This window comes from Pinus tabuliformis, chromosome 3_1, assembly GCF_031772625.1.
Source record: "Pinus tabuliformis cultivar Carrire ecotype Pingquan chromosome 3_1, CPIR1, whole genome shotgun sequence".
NCBI classification, from domain to species: Eukaryota; Viridiplantae; Streptophyta; class Pinopsida; order Pinales; family Pinaceae; genus Pinus; species Pinus tabuliformis.
The window spans coordinates 839539873-839555554 of NC_142301.1; positions in this window are offsets into that span (position 1 = coordinate 839539873).

Here is a 15682-nt window from a genome sequence, read left to right on the forward strand (position 1 = left end):
AACATTTGTTTTTCTATTTCTTTCTTATATTCTGCATGATACAATATGATCTTGCAGGTAAACACGAATTTATTTATTCTACAATGCACAATTACACGATATGATTGATTATGAAATGATTCTTCATGAACCACTCAATAAGTTACCCTCTTATATACCACATAATTACGTATATAATAGTAGGGATAGGGAAGGAAAGTAAACCCAGGGTGGCCAGAAAGGTCCTTAAATGCCCCAGGAAAGTCGCATGAATAATAATTTATTTGAGTTGCCTTTTTCAAACTATTTGATCCTAATGTGGCGATCATGCCACACCTTCTACCGTGACTTCTCAACTTCTTGGTGATGCCTCGCCAGGAATCTATGCTCCTCTAATGCCATTAACTCATCCAGGCGGTTCTGTATCGACTCTTCTTCGGGCATCCTCGTAGCTTGCACCTCTAATAGGCTGGGTATTAGGAATTCCACGGGGGCCATCGGTTCCCTTCCTTATACCAAGTGAAAGGGATTGAATCTGGATAAGCTGCTATGACTAGCTTTGGTACTGGGTCAAGTACTGCTACCTTTGCTTCTGGTGCATCTGACTATCGATCTGGAACACTTGGTTCTTCATCCCGATCACAAGCATCTGACTCTTGAGTTGCAGGTGCTTCTACAGGTGGTGCTTAAACTACTGCTTAACCAATGACTTCATCAACTGGATCAATTGACTCAAGGTAAAGGTTCAAATCTGGATCAACCGGATCAACAGCTGCTACTGGAGCATCTACTAGATTTACTTATGCTGGTGCTATAAACAGCTCTACTAATGGATGTTCTATACGTAATAATGGTGGTGCTAAGCCTGGTACAGGTGCTACTTATAGACTGGTTCAACTGGTTAACCTGGACCTGGAACTAGAAGGTAAGTACCTAGCTCTGCAAGGTAAGCTACGGGCTATGGATCTGGAACAACTAGCTCTGTTACTGGTGCTTCTATAGGTTTTGCCTTCGCGTATGGATATGCTATTGTCTATGCCTTAGCTACCTCTGCTACTGATGCTTCCTTTCATGTTGTTGATGGATGTTGGGATGGCTTGGCTTAGGACCTTAGGACTTTGGTGGGCTATCTCTGGTATTAGCTGGTGGCTTGCTGCGTCTTTCTCTTGAACATCAAAATCTCACACTAGAAAACCAAGCTCCCTATCCCGAGCATCAAAATCATGCTCAAAGGGTAATATTATTTGCAATCATCAAAAAATATCCCTCTCCTTTTAGTCAAGCCATCTTGCGATCCCTCCCCACTAGACTTACTCTCCCAGGACAAGAATTACCCTTGCTATGGGCTAGACCTTGACACCTTGGGGCTTAGTGGAATTTCCCCGACTATCCCCACTACAATATCCCAGGAAAGAGAGGTCTGATTCTCTTTGGATAGTAAAGCGAATCCGGCTGTAGGATGTGGAGCCGACCGCGCTTGGTTAGTCAGCCCTTTGAGCAAAGCTAAACTCCATATGTCACTACTTTATATAGAAAATGGAAGGGAAAAAGACCAAGTGGCTGACCTTAGCTAGACGGAAATCCCTTCAAAGGACCCTTTCAAGATCCCCGGCGTTAGTGTCTTGACCTATGCTCGGGTCTTTGCCAAATAGGATTTCTTTCCAACTAATGCTATTTTCTACTTGCATTTTCCATGTTCAACTAGGAAGCGTTGAAAGGCTACGAGCTCCTTCAACCAGGAAGGGGAGTGATCTCGACAACATTCAAGCCATGGAGGGCAAGGAAAGAAATTGATCACATGGAATTTAATGACAAGGCATTCACTACTTGGTACAACAAAATTGTGGAGTTCACCAAATCTCAATTTCTATTTCGCACCAAGATCATCAATCACTATCAAAAGTGGTTCTAGTTTAAAGAAACGGGGGACAAAAACTACGTGAAGCCAATCATGGAAGGCATAGATAGGATTGAAGTAAATCCCCTTTCATCCTCATTGTGACAGCTATTAGAGAATAAGTATAAATCTGGACAGGAGTAACAACTAGCACTATGGAACAAGGGAGTTTTTTCCTGTTTCCCAAGAAGAAGCTGCATCAAACAGATGAGGAATTCAATCGAGCTCCTATGTTATACCATGATTCACTAGCCCTATAGCGAGCACCAGTGTGGCCAAAGAAAAGGACAGAAGTGGAACTAAGACCAACATCGAGTTTAGTCACGGAGAAGGACTAGTCCTTTCTGCTCTGCAGCAACTTGAAACATGAAACCTCCATGCCCTGGCCAACGCTGCGCTCCATTCAATGATGCTCTGGGAGTAGAGTCCACACACTTATCAATGCCATATAGAGGTGCTTTCATCCTCCACTCACCTTGTCAAACTTTCTATATAATAGGTTGCCCAAGGTAGAAGGGGAACCAGGGCGGAGGCACGGACAAGGTGAGGCCTCACCTCAGAAAGAGCTTGTTATGCAACCGTGAAATAATAGAAACCCCAAGGGAGCCCTTGAATCATGGCCATTCCCTTGAGGGTTTCCCTTACATAAACCAAGGATGATCTCTCATATATGGAATGCAATGGAATGAACGTGAGCTGGTTCGTGCAGTCAGATTCTCCATCTGGCACATAATTAGGACCTATGGCCAGAGTTCCATTTATTGGGAGGCACGAAACTCACTAAATCTAGTAGGTCTGGCCTACTAACTCCAGGTGACTAGGCAGTGAGAGCTGGTCTAATGATAGCTGGATAACGAGACCCAATTGACTGAATGGGTGGAGGTGAACCAAGTCCATTGTGTATTCCTTGGCGATAAAGAAAGGTCGGGGCTGAATGTACACTTTCCCCTGCTGCACCACAACTCTCCCGTACCTTTCTGAATTGGGGAGAAATCTGCCCCTCCCGTGGACAATGGTGTCCCGCTTTGAAGCACAATGTTGGACCAAATTCATCCTTGTCAAATGATCTTGGCGCTGGCTAGTGCAGTTGGTCATGCGTGGACAGAGGGCCCTATCCTGCGCTCCCCTGCCTAAAGTCATGGTCGAGGGAAATCAATCTGGTAATTCGAGCGCCTTCTGACCCATCCCGTTAGTTGGTGCTGTGAAACCAATCACAATCAATCTGGGTTGGTTGCCTTAAATAATAAGGGCATGCTCCCCCATTCGAAAAAGCGTTGAGCGCTCCAACCACTGGCATAGGGGTGTTTAGGCCCTTTTTAAATGTGTGGTGTATTATTATTTGCACCCTAATGACATAAGCGCTCATTATTGCAGCTGCATTGAGTGAGCCGCATACGAGTATAACCAATTTCATTCCTGAGATGCGTCAAACCCAAGAACACCATGACTTGTTGGAACCATGATGAACCATCAATTTTCAGACCTCGCTAGCATACCATCTCTGAACGTATGAGGTTAGGGAGCAAGACAACCTTACCTCATTGGTTATGGCTACCACCCGTGTCCTCCCAAGTGGGCCTGAGGGGGCTACCAAGTTTTCTCTCCCAGCCCAACAAGGTTAGGGAAGTCAAGTTCAGGCTTCATCAACTCGTCTGGACCTAACATTAATAGACATGATTCCCATTTCTTGCTGGGGTGTCCCTGCTAGTATCACATCAATTTTTGGACCTCGCTAGGATACCATCTCTGAACGTATGAGGTTAGGGAGCCAAGGGACTGCCTATCCTCAACACGGTCATTACCACCCATCCTGGTGATACAAGGAGTGGGCCTGAGGGGGCAGACATGACTCACAACCCATTGTTGGGGTGTCCCTGCTAGCATCACATATCTTAACGGATGATGTTAGGGAGCCAGGGGACTGCCTTGCCTCATCGGTTATTGTTACCACCTCGTTAGTGGGCCTGAGGGGGCAGACATGACTCGTAGCCCATTGCTAGGGTGTCCATCATTTTAGGTTAGGGAGCAAGGCTGCCTTGCTGAGCTATTATGGTTACCACCCGTATATCACTGAGTGGGCCAGAGGGGGCAACCAGGTTTTCTCTCCCAGCCTCCTCCTTGTGGGAGGGGGGTGTCCTGAAACCCAAAAATATTTATATCTAAAGAGTGCGATATAGGCCATGGAAGGGATATATGGTTACCACCCGTGTCCTCCCGAGTGGGCCTGAGGGGGCTACCAAGTTTTCTCTCCCAGCCCAACAAGGTTAGTGAAGTCAGGTTCAGGCTTCATCAACTCGTCTGGACCTAAGATTAACAGACATGACTCCCATTGCTTGCTGGGGTGTCTTGTCTAGCGTCACATCAATTTTCGGACCTCACTAGGATACAATCTCTAAACGTATGAGGTTAGGGAGCCAGGGGACTGCCTTGCCTCAACACGGTCGTTACCCCTTGTCTTGGTGATACAACGAGTGGGCCTGAGTGGGTAGAAATGACTCGAAACCCATTGCTGGGGTGTCCCTGCTAGCGTCACATATCTTAACGGATGATGTTAGGGAGCCAGGGGACTGCCTTGCCTCATCGGTTATGGTTACCACCTCGTTAGTGTGCCTGAGGGAGCAGACATGACTTGCAACCCATTGCTACGGTGTCCATCATTTTAGGTTAGGGAGAAAGGCTGCCTTGCTGAGCTATTATGGTTACCACTCGTATATCACCGAGTGGGCCTTCAGGGGCAACCGGGTTTTCTCTCCCAGCCCATTGCTGGGGTGTCCTAGATTTTTTGGGTGAGGTTAGGGAGCAAGGTTTCCTTGCCTCTTTTCCTGGGTTACCACCCGTCCTCCTAAGAACGAGTGGGCCAGAGGGGGCAACCAGGTTTTCTCTCCCAGCCTCCTCCTTGTGGGACCTGGGCATCTCCCCAGGGTGAGTTTAATTTTTATGTTTTGATTTATTTATGGAGTCTCAGATGAGGTCGGGACCGCCAGTGGCTGGGTTGATCAGCTTTTCCCTAGTGGCCCACCTGAAAAATTGATCCATCCTTAGTTAGGCAAGTCAGCTTCCATCTTCCCTAACCACCCATCTTAAATTTAAGATCGACAGTCCACTTTGTGGATTGGGATCCACACACTGGCCCCTCTGACCCACTGGCCTCTGGTATAGGTTGGTGGTAATTGTGGACTGAGGCAAGCAAGTTATGGGTCCCTAATATCTTAGTCAGAATGAGCGGGTCTGATTTTAGCTTGGGACCACTCATACTGTAGGCATTGAGCATAGTTAGATCCCATATATGGTTGGGTAGGATGGGGCCCCATTGAGGAGACCCCTCCTTGAGCCTTGAGTCTTGATGGGGCCCCTTTTCTTAGGATGCACCTTCGGTGCCTTGATGGGGCCCCTCCTTGAGCCTTGAGCCTTGATGGGGCCCCAAAGTGCATCCTATAAATCGAGCGTGGGGTGATATGCCAAAGCCCGGGAAGGCTGATCAAAGGAACATCGGGACAGAGTGACATAGGAATCCACTTGGGGTTGAAACCGTCTTCCTAGCCCTCGACAGCTATAGTCAAGGTGAGCTCAGAACCAACCATAACTACCTCAAGCTACCAACCCTATCAGGTAAAAATAAATGTGAGTTAGTAAGGTAATGTTTGGTCACCACCCCTAGCCTTACCCGTGGATGGCACGCCAGTGGCCTTAACGGAGTACTCCTATACCTGGATGGGTGAAAACCTAGCCCCTTCTTAACAAGAGTGGAATTATTTTGTCTCAAGCACAAATTTAGCTTCACATGAGTGGGAGTAGAACTCAACCACATAAGTAGAACTCAACCACAAATTCAGCTTCACATGAGGGGAGTAGAACTCAACCAACTTCATAGAGTGCAAGATTCATCCTCAACCACAAAATGGTGTCAGGGCCTCAGGCTTTTGGTTTTTCTGGGGGTGAGCCATCACTCCAAAGATATATACGATCTTACAATCCTTTGGGATCCAACCTTGCAGTGGTTTGACCACCATTGGGATTTCCAAGGTGGGTTGGGTCTCGTTGAGCCCCAGGGCCAATTCACAACCGTGTGAGGTAACATCAGGATGAGGCGAGGAATTTAGCATCCTAGAGGAGATGGCTAGTCAAACAGGGACACCCCAACAATGGGCTGCGAGTTATGTCTGCCCCCTTACACCCACTCGTTGTATCACCAGGACGGGTGGTAACCACCATATTGAGGCAAGGTAGTCCCCTGGCTCCCTAACCTCATACGTTCAGAGATGGTATCCTAGCAAGGTCCAAAAATTGATGTGACACTAGCAGGGACACCCCACCAAGCAATGGGAGTCATGTCTATTAAGCTTAGGTCTAGACGAGTTGATGAAGCCTAAATCTGACTTCCCTAACCTTGTTTGGCTCATAGAAACTCGCACTTCGTCATGCTAGATGGATCCTTTAGATCTTAATTGAGGACAAAAGGTTTTAGCCAATGTATCCAGACTACCTGGGAGCAGAGTTAATGAATCTCTGAAACGTAACACAACCTTAGTACCCAGAGACCACTAACTTGTAGAGAATAAGGTTCCTCATCAAAAGTTTGAAGGTTTACTTAGAGTCATGAGAAGCATAATATTTTAGCAAGAGAATACCATCGAATCGAGAGAAGATATGGAAGTAGATAGTTCGAATATTATTTTGATCAGCAACTACTGCTAAACGCTCTAGAAATTTTGACAACATTTGAGAACTCCTGTCTTCAAATTTTGGTATGAAAAATGAAGAATCTTCACTGAAAAAGAATTGAGTAGAATAATGAGGCATGTCAGCAATATCATGACCAGGGTCTACTACTAAGTAACCTGCAGCGTAAGGGACATGCACATTATTGACGAGAATAGTCTCTGTATCGGCCACAATGAAAGGTTTCCTGTCCTTACACCTAGCTTTGAGTGTCATTACATGATTGGGATAATGAGGCTTCCTAGCCATAGATTGCACTTCTTGTGGGGAACCACCAACTATGCCATAATTAATTAATTCCCAAAGTTTGGAATCAATTTCATCCTCACTATGAGTTACCTCCTTGTCTTGCATCCCATAAATATACAAGCGAAGGAATAAACTTGATAGAACCTCTTTCTCATAATCCTCGGCAATTTTCATTACGACTTTCCTAATCATTTCAATGACCTCCATGTTAGGAACAACATTACCGCTAGAATAATTTAATGAAATAGTTGTTTTACTTATGGTAAGGGGAAGATCTCTTGTAGGGAGTTTAATCGCATAACCAATAGTAAATTTCCCTTATGAAAACCCTACTTTTTTGAAGGGCAGATGCCCCAGCTCCCTTGTCCCTCAAAGAGGGGTCGGGATATCTTTTTTTTTTCTCTTGACCCTCTTGACCCTCTTCGATTGGGTGGAGATCCTTTCTTTCTCTTCACCCTCTTCGAGTGGAGGGTATTTTTTTTCTCTTTAGCCCTCTTCGAGGTACAAGGGGCCCTAGGGAATTTTTTTGCCAGGTAATAGTAAGTTCCCACGCTATGATGTGGCCTCTGGGGACAAGACTAGAGCCTATCCCACGAATGGGGTGTCTCCAACCAAAAATGACTACTAGCTCGTCATTGATCGAGAGGCCAGATGAGAAATATATCGACTGACCTAATTAAGAGGCTCTGGAACGTCGCTAAAGCCCATTTCAGGAAGGTTATGACTGATGGAAGCGGACTTGCTCTTGACTTTGAGATAACCACATGATCATGGATCCGAGGGGCCAGCTCATCAACCCAGCTCAATGCCTACAGTATGAGCGGTCCCAACCTAAAATCAGGCCTGCTCATTCTGACTAAGATTTTGGGACCCAAAACTGGCTTGTCTCGGTCCACGATTACCACCAGCCCATACCAGAGGCCAATGGGTCTGAGGGGCCAGTGCATGGATCCCAATCCACAAAGTGGACTGTCGATCTTAAATTTAAGATGGGCGGTTAGGAAAGATGGAAGCTGACTTGCCTAGCTAAGGATGGATCCACTTTTCAAGTGGGCCACTAGGGGAAAGCTCATCAACCCAGCCACTAGCGGTCTTGACCTCATTTGAGACTCCATAAATAAATCAAACCATAAAAATTAAACTCACTCTAGGGAGATGCCCAGGTCCCTTCTCCCTCTTCGAGGGGTGGGGGGTATCCCTTTTCTCTCTCTCTTTTGTGTGCCGTCAATGTTGGTGATTATTTCTAAGTCAATGTGGTCCTCTCGAGCATTTATATCTGTTGAATTCTCATCTCAAGAGTCAAATTGATCGAAAGCATCAAAAGAGATGGGAAAATCATGAGTTTCTAAGGCCTCTAAATCTTTTCTGAATGGTCCCATTATGAGAGTAAGATTTGCACGAGAAAATGGATGCTAGAAACATGTAGAAGCAAGACACCCGGTCATTTATGTGGTGAAAATGATCGAATGAGAGTTATTTCTATTGGTGTTCTAAGAGTTTATGGTGGGCACTAAGAAATTCCATGCTAGGGATTAGTGTAGATAGTCCGAAAGTGAGCTGTGGTTAGCTGTGTTATTCATATTATGTGTTGTAAGTTCATCTCTAGTTGCTACATTGACCAAAACCGCCATCAGTGCTTCCTTAGGTACGAAATGTTATTATATAGGTCATTTCTTGTAGTTCGCTTCGCATCACCAGAATCAGATTAATCAAGAGCATAAAGATAAAAAATGTGAATCTTAGGTTCTATATGTCTAATAATCCTTGCAGAATTACCCCTTATCGCAGTAAGATTTGAACAGAAATCTATGTCTATAGGATGGGGGGGAATAGTGGAAACGAAATACCAAGCCATTTATGTTGCAAAATGAGGCATCTGGGAGGTGCTTATGTTGGTGTATCAAGGGTTGGTTATTAGCATTACATAAGTCAAAGCGTTTTTCTAGCGCATCATAATCTATTGAATTCGCACCACAAAGATCAGATTAATCAAGGACATTGAAAGTTAGCTAAAAATCAGAACTTCTGTATGCCTAAGAACCCTTGTAGAATGACCCATCTGTCAAAGCAAAAGATTTGAACGAGAAAGTGGGTATATGGGATGGATGGGGACGTAAAGGCCAAATACCTTGCCATTTTGATAGCTCAAATGGTCATTTGAGTGGTGCTTCTTTTTGTGTCATAAGTAGGGTTGTTGGTTATTGTTGCAAAATTCGAATAGTTGGTGGTTTTATCGAGCATTGAAGAGATAGTTGCATTGGTGTTCTTGTGGGTTAGGAATGGTTGCGTAATCCCAAGTCAAACCCGCCATGCGTGCCAGGTTTCCTGTTAGATTCCTCTGGTAAATCTATGAAGCATGAAGCATGAAGCAGGACAAGAGATGTCTTAGGCTAAATCTCATTTAGGGGTTCAATTTGACAAAACTCTTTACTTGAAAAAACCATCACCTCTTCCTTAGGTACCCTCACTGTAGGGTGATTTGGCAATGGTATTTCCTCGCCAAGATTCCCCGTAAAGTGACCCCAATAGCCTGTCCTATCCACGGGGAGTAATGACTCTCTGGTGTTATGGGTGTAGTGAGAGGGGATGGGACTACCATGAAATTTGGAACCCAATCGTCGGGCTTCTCTACATTTACTTTAAAGGACTTAAGTTAGTTGTTAGAGAGGGTGGGTTTAAAACCCCAGGGTAATGCCACGGTACTTCCATCCATGGGTATGGCAATGGGAAGTGGCCAACCACTTGAAATGAGCTCACCGGGTGGGCCTGAGGGGGCTACCGGGTTTTCTCTCCCAACCCAATAAGGTTAGGGAAGTCAGGTTCAGGCTTCATCTACTCGTCTGGACCTAAGCTTAACAGAAATGACTCCCATTTCTTGCTGGGGTGTCTCGTCTAGCGTCACATCAATTTTCGGACCTCGCTAGGATACCATCTCTGAACGTATGAGGTTAGGGAGCTAGGGGACTACCTTGCCTCAACACGATGGTTACCACCTGTCTTGGTGCTACAACGAGTGGGCCTGAGGGGGTAGACATGACTCATAGCCCATTGCTGGGGTATCCCTGCTAGCGTCACATATCTTAACAGATGATGTTAGGGAGCCAGGGGACTGCCTTGCCTCATCGGTTATGGTTACCACCTCATTAGTGGGCCTGAGGGGGCAGACATGATTCGCTGCCCATTGTTGGGGTGTCCATCATTTTAGGTTAGGGAGCAAGGCTTCCTTGGTGAGCTATTATGGTTACCACCCATATATCACCGACTGGGCCTTAAGGGGAAACCAGGTTTTCTCTCCCAGCCCATTGTTGGGGTGTCTCAGATTTTTGGCGTGAGGTTAGGGAGCAAGGCTACCTTGCCTCTTTTCCTGGGTTACCACCCATCCTCCTAAAAACAAGTGGGCCAGAGGGGGAAACCAGGTTTTCTCTCCCAGCCTCCTCCTTGTGGGAGGGGGGTGTCCTAAGAAATTGTTGGATCTACCATAAGGTGCACTCATACAATGATTGGACATGGGCCTGAGGGGTTAGACATGACTCGCAGCCCATTTATGGGGTGTCCATCATTTTAGGTTAGGGAGAAAGGCTGCCTTGCTGAGATATTATGGTTACCACCCATATATCACCGAGTGGGCCTTCAGGGGCAGGTTTTCTCACCCATCCCATTGTTGGGGTGTCCCATATTTTTGGGGTGAGGTTAGGGAACAAGGCTGCCTTGCCTCTTTTCCTGAGTTACCACCCGTCCTCCTAAAAACGAGTGGGCCAGAGGGGGCAACCAGGTTTTCTCTCCTAGCCTCCTCCTTGTGGGAGGGGGGATGTCCAAGCTCAGCTATTGTGTTGCTAATTTCCATGGCTAGCTAAGCTAGCTCCTCTTGTCCGATCCGGTTATGTAAGCTACATAGGCCACATGATTCAACTAGAAGGTGCCCTATTATTTCTTCTAAAGGTCGGATGTAAGTGCTTCTACCTTAGCTTTATGAAGTGCTTATTAAAGATCATAGTCAACTGCATAATCGAAATAAAGAGAAGAATCAACGTAATCAACTGCTACCGGTGCTTCTGTAGGTTCTTATGCATCTAGATTTGGAAAATCTGAATATGGATCTGCTGCATCTTGGTCACGATCACTTTCACCCCTAATAAAAAGGCTCCTCTACTGGTCACATAATCTGGCCCATTCAAGTTTACCAAGTATTTGAATTCTGCAACATTATCTATAATGTGCCTCTCTTACCCGCCCAAAGCAAAGCACGGTTGAATAACTTACCCCTTCAAACTCTATATTTCCTTTCCCCTAGTGGTAATGACCATACTGACATATATAATAGCAGCATTGTCGAAGATCAGGTTCTCACTTACAAGGGATATGGATTACTTGTCCCGAATTAGGAGCTAGTTGATTATGCATGCTTATGAGGTAACATAGTCATAATGGAATCACAAGCTTCTCTTTCTGTGCGTATCTCCTCCCTCTAACCTCTATTCTGAATGATTAGCCTTAATCTTATTCCTTCTTATCCTTTCTTTGATTCTTTCTTAGATGACTGAATAATAGGCATATGATTTTAGAACTTCTATTCTATGCCTTAATGAGTGGGTAGTATAAAGGAAGGATACTAACTCATAAGCCTTAGATACATGAATAGAAAGGCTTAACTAAAGCTCCTTCATCGGTGGTAGCTTTCGCACAGGAAGGGATGCTACGGAATTTCACTGGCAAGGAACCCATTGAAGTGGACCCATCAACGAAGGTAGAAGCCTTTGTATTTGACTGAGTGAAAGCCAAGGTTGTGAGTTCAAATTAAGCATTAACTCTGAAAATGATCTGGACTAGTATAGGAGCATCGACCCTAACTCGTTCTCAAGGGAATAGGGGAGAACAAAATACAATTTTGCCTGTAACCTTGGGGCTAGATTAAAGGAAAAAGGAAAAGACTCAAAGCACCTAGTTGCCAGGAGCATAGGGCGCTAAGGTTGCATAGATTTGACCAGTCTTACACATAGTGAAGCTGACCTGAGGCTTAGGTGTCTTGAGCATAGCGAAGACATTTCTTTATTCCCCTCAAAGAGTGAGCATAGCGAAGGCCAGCTCAAGCACATAGCTCAGGATAAGCATAGCGGCATAGCCCTTACCTTCTCAGGTAACTTACCTGAGCATAGCAAAGTTCGATCTTACTTGAGCTCTACTCAAGGCTCTCATTCATTTTCGGCCTTACCGCTGCCACTATGCTTAAGTGATAACTTGATGCTATGCCTTCTCGCATGGATAACACAAATTCACACACGCTGGCCCAAGGACCTAAATTCCCATTAGGAGGTTGAACCAAGGACCTGTGGAAGTCGGGGCTACCCCGTCCCCATGGCAACCAGTGTCTTGAGGGAGGAGTTCGAAGGCCTTCTAGTAGCACGGACCTATGCCTCTCCAGGTCATATGAAAGAGGCTAGTCCAGGATCGTACTGTTCCTCTACAGATATAGACAACAAATGCACGGATTTGTACCTCTACGCGCAAGCAAGCTAATCTCATTAGAGAGAAGCATAGCCCAGGTTATCACTTACCTGAGTTATCACTCATATTTATTCCCCTCAAAGCTTGAGCATAACAATACCTTTACAAATCTGGTTTTACTTCTTGAGTGGTGTTTTTCTTTTTATATTCTAGATCTTGGGTGGTTCGGGTTTGAGCCAAATCTCACATGGTATCAAATCCTTGGACATTCTAAATAGAAGTGTTTCGTTGCAGTGAAAAATCATATTCTGGGGGGCTCATTGTGCTCAATTTTGCTGGTGCGTTCTATGTGAAGGTCACTAAAAATATCATTTCCTCAACTAGGGCAATCCTTCGTAGTGCTGGCGAGTTTTCATGCACAAACCAGAGTGAAATTCATGGCTTGAAGGTGGCTGTTGTCGTACTACTGAAAGTTTTGTTTTGTAGCATCTTCATGGTTTGGAGTCGTCCCCTCTATTAAGCTATAGGACATTCTATTCAGCAGCATCAAAATTCATCATTGTGCAACCATTCATAGTATCTGAAGATGCTCTTCTATTAAGCAATTGAAGGCCTTGACCCATATGATGGATGAGCAAGAAATCGATGGCGGCCCTTATGGTCGAGCGACTTCATCCCTGTTTCGCAGTGTCTTCATGCTTTGGAGCCATCCCTTCCATTGACATAGAAGCTGTTTGAAGTCTGCTACAGAATGTAGCAGCCTTGTTTTAATTCCTCCAGCGCCCATCTAATACCTACATCAACTTTGGTTTTGTAGTAGATTTTCTTTGTGCTGAAGTAGTTCAAACATCCTTCTAACAAGCTACAGGAAGACCTGTTTTGCAGCGTCCTCGTAAGCCTTGAAGGCGTTCCTCCATTCTGCTATGGACCTTTGTTCTACAACAATTTTCACTTTGCTATGGATCCAACAGTAGTTTCATTCTATAGCAATGGATTAGACTCAGATTCCCCTCCTTACGCCATGAAATGACTATGAGTGGAAATCGAATCTGAAGAGCAAAGGCCTGTTCAAAAAGAACAATGGGAACTGAAGTTGAACCCACAGTTGATGCTGAAAAGCCGAAGTGGTTCAACAAATGTGACGAAGCATATGGATTGTTGTGTCTTTATGTATCTCCCGATCTCCTTTTCTGCATTGAATCTACAATTTAACCCAATGAAGTCTGGACCATGCTAGAAGGACTATTTGGAAAGCAGGATGTGTTAAGAGGTCACCAACTGGCTTGGGAATGAGCTCATCAGCTTGAGCCCGAGCAGCTTTGAAACTATCCAAGATTTCTTCACCAAATTGAAATCATTGAGGTTGTAGCTGAAACTGTATGGAATTGGCAAAAAGGAAAAGGTAATTGGTTGCTTGTTTGCACCGGGCAAGAGCAGAAATGTCAATCTGCTCATGATACCTCTTATTCAAAAGATGAAAAGCCAAATTCTGAGAAGGTCAAGTGTGTCTATTGCAACAAGCTCGTGCATGATGAACACAAGTGCATGAAGAAGTAGCATGATCATCTTACTCATATTCTTTATAAGAAGAACATCGCTCGATTCTGTCAAAAAGAGTTCACTGGCTGAAGAGTCTGCCAAGGCGCAGGTGAACAAAGGGAAGGGAAAGGATCTAGCTCTGGCACTTGTAGCTGTTGCATCTCAACCTTCCTCATGGGTGCTTAACTCAGGTGCTTCACACCACATGGCTTCATCTCGAGATGATTTTGCATCTTTGGAGCCCTGTAGTATGTTGACTATCTTGATGGGAGATAATACTCCTTTTGAGGTCTATGGAGAGGATCTATTGATATGGATGACGGGACATTTTAGAATGTTATTTTTGTTCCTTCATTGTCAACCAATCTCCTCTCTATTTACCAGATCACTCATTCTGGTTCAGGCAGGCGATTTGAGTTCACACCCGACTCTATGGTCATTAGTGAGATGAAAAATGGTGTTGCAGTTGCTGTTGGTAAAGCTGATCATCAATCCAGATTGCACCTATTCTCAAACTTTTTTCCCAAGACTCCATCTGCTATTTTACTGACTCATTTAGATGAGGTGAGCAGATTGTGGCATGAGCAGTTTTGCCATCTCAACTACTGCTATTTGCAACAACTCAGCAAGCAGAGCATGGTTACAAGGTTGCCGGATGTAAGGTTTTCTGATGGTGTCTACCAGGGTTGCATTCTTGGCAAGCATCCGAAGGATAAGTTTGACAAAGGAAAAGCATGGAGAGCTACAGAAGTTATGGAGCTTGTTCACAGCGATATGATGGGTCCATTTCCTCATCCTTTGATCAACAGAGTCAAATATCCCCTGACCTTCATTGATGATCATTCAAGGTATACCCTACTTGATTCAGCCCAAATTATAGGCGCATTTTCAGGACTTCAAATCACTTGCAGATAAATGGGAAGGCCATGAAAATTTTGCATACAGACAAGGAGTATGTGAACAAAAACTTGAGTAGTTTTGTGTCTCTAAAGGCATTGAATTGCAGTGTACTGTTCCATACACTCCTTAGCAGAATGAAGTGGTTGAACGGAAGAACATATCTTTTTAGGGAATGGCAAATTGTATGATGCAATTCTGATCTCTTGCTTCGAAATTTTGGGCAAAAGCTATTAATTGTGCCTGTTACATCCAGAACAGAGTGACTCAGAAATCTAGAGTCACTCCTTTTGAAGCTTGGAGTGGTCGGAAACTTATAGTGAAACACTTCAGAGTGTTTGGTTCTCAAGAATGGGTTCACATTCCTGTAGAGAAACATAAGGTATTGGAACCACAGAGCCTGTCTTGCATTTTCGGGGGATATCCTAATGGTGTTAAGGGATATCAGCTTATAAACGCCATGACCAATCAGCTGATCATTGCTAGAAGTGTTCTATTCAAGGAGGGATATTCAAGTACTTCTTCAGACAATGCGTTCAATGCTGAAAATGAAAGTGTTGCGGATCCAACAGGTCTGAATTCTGTTGCTAAGAATCCTGTAGATTTGACTTCTGTTGCTACGGATTCCTCCTCTACCACTTCAGATGATGCTACAGATGATTATTAAGAGGAAGATGCTACAGATGTTGCTACAGATCTGACAGTGAGACCACTTTGGGCACATCAAACGCTACAGGCAGTTGACGATCTGGTTGGCAATCCAGCAGACACCGGGCATACACGTTCTTAGTTTCAGGGTAATCCACAGGCTCTCTCTACTACATAACCTTTTCTACCAATCCACTGCTATATTTCCACTACTAAAGATCTGCAGTCTTTTCAAGAGGCTGCTGGTATTCCTGAGTGGGATGCAGTAATGCAGGAGGAGTACGGTTTGCTAATGAGGAACCACACTTGGAA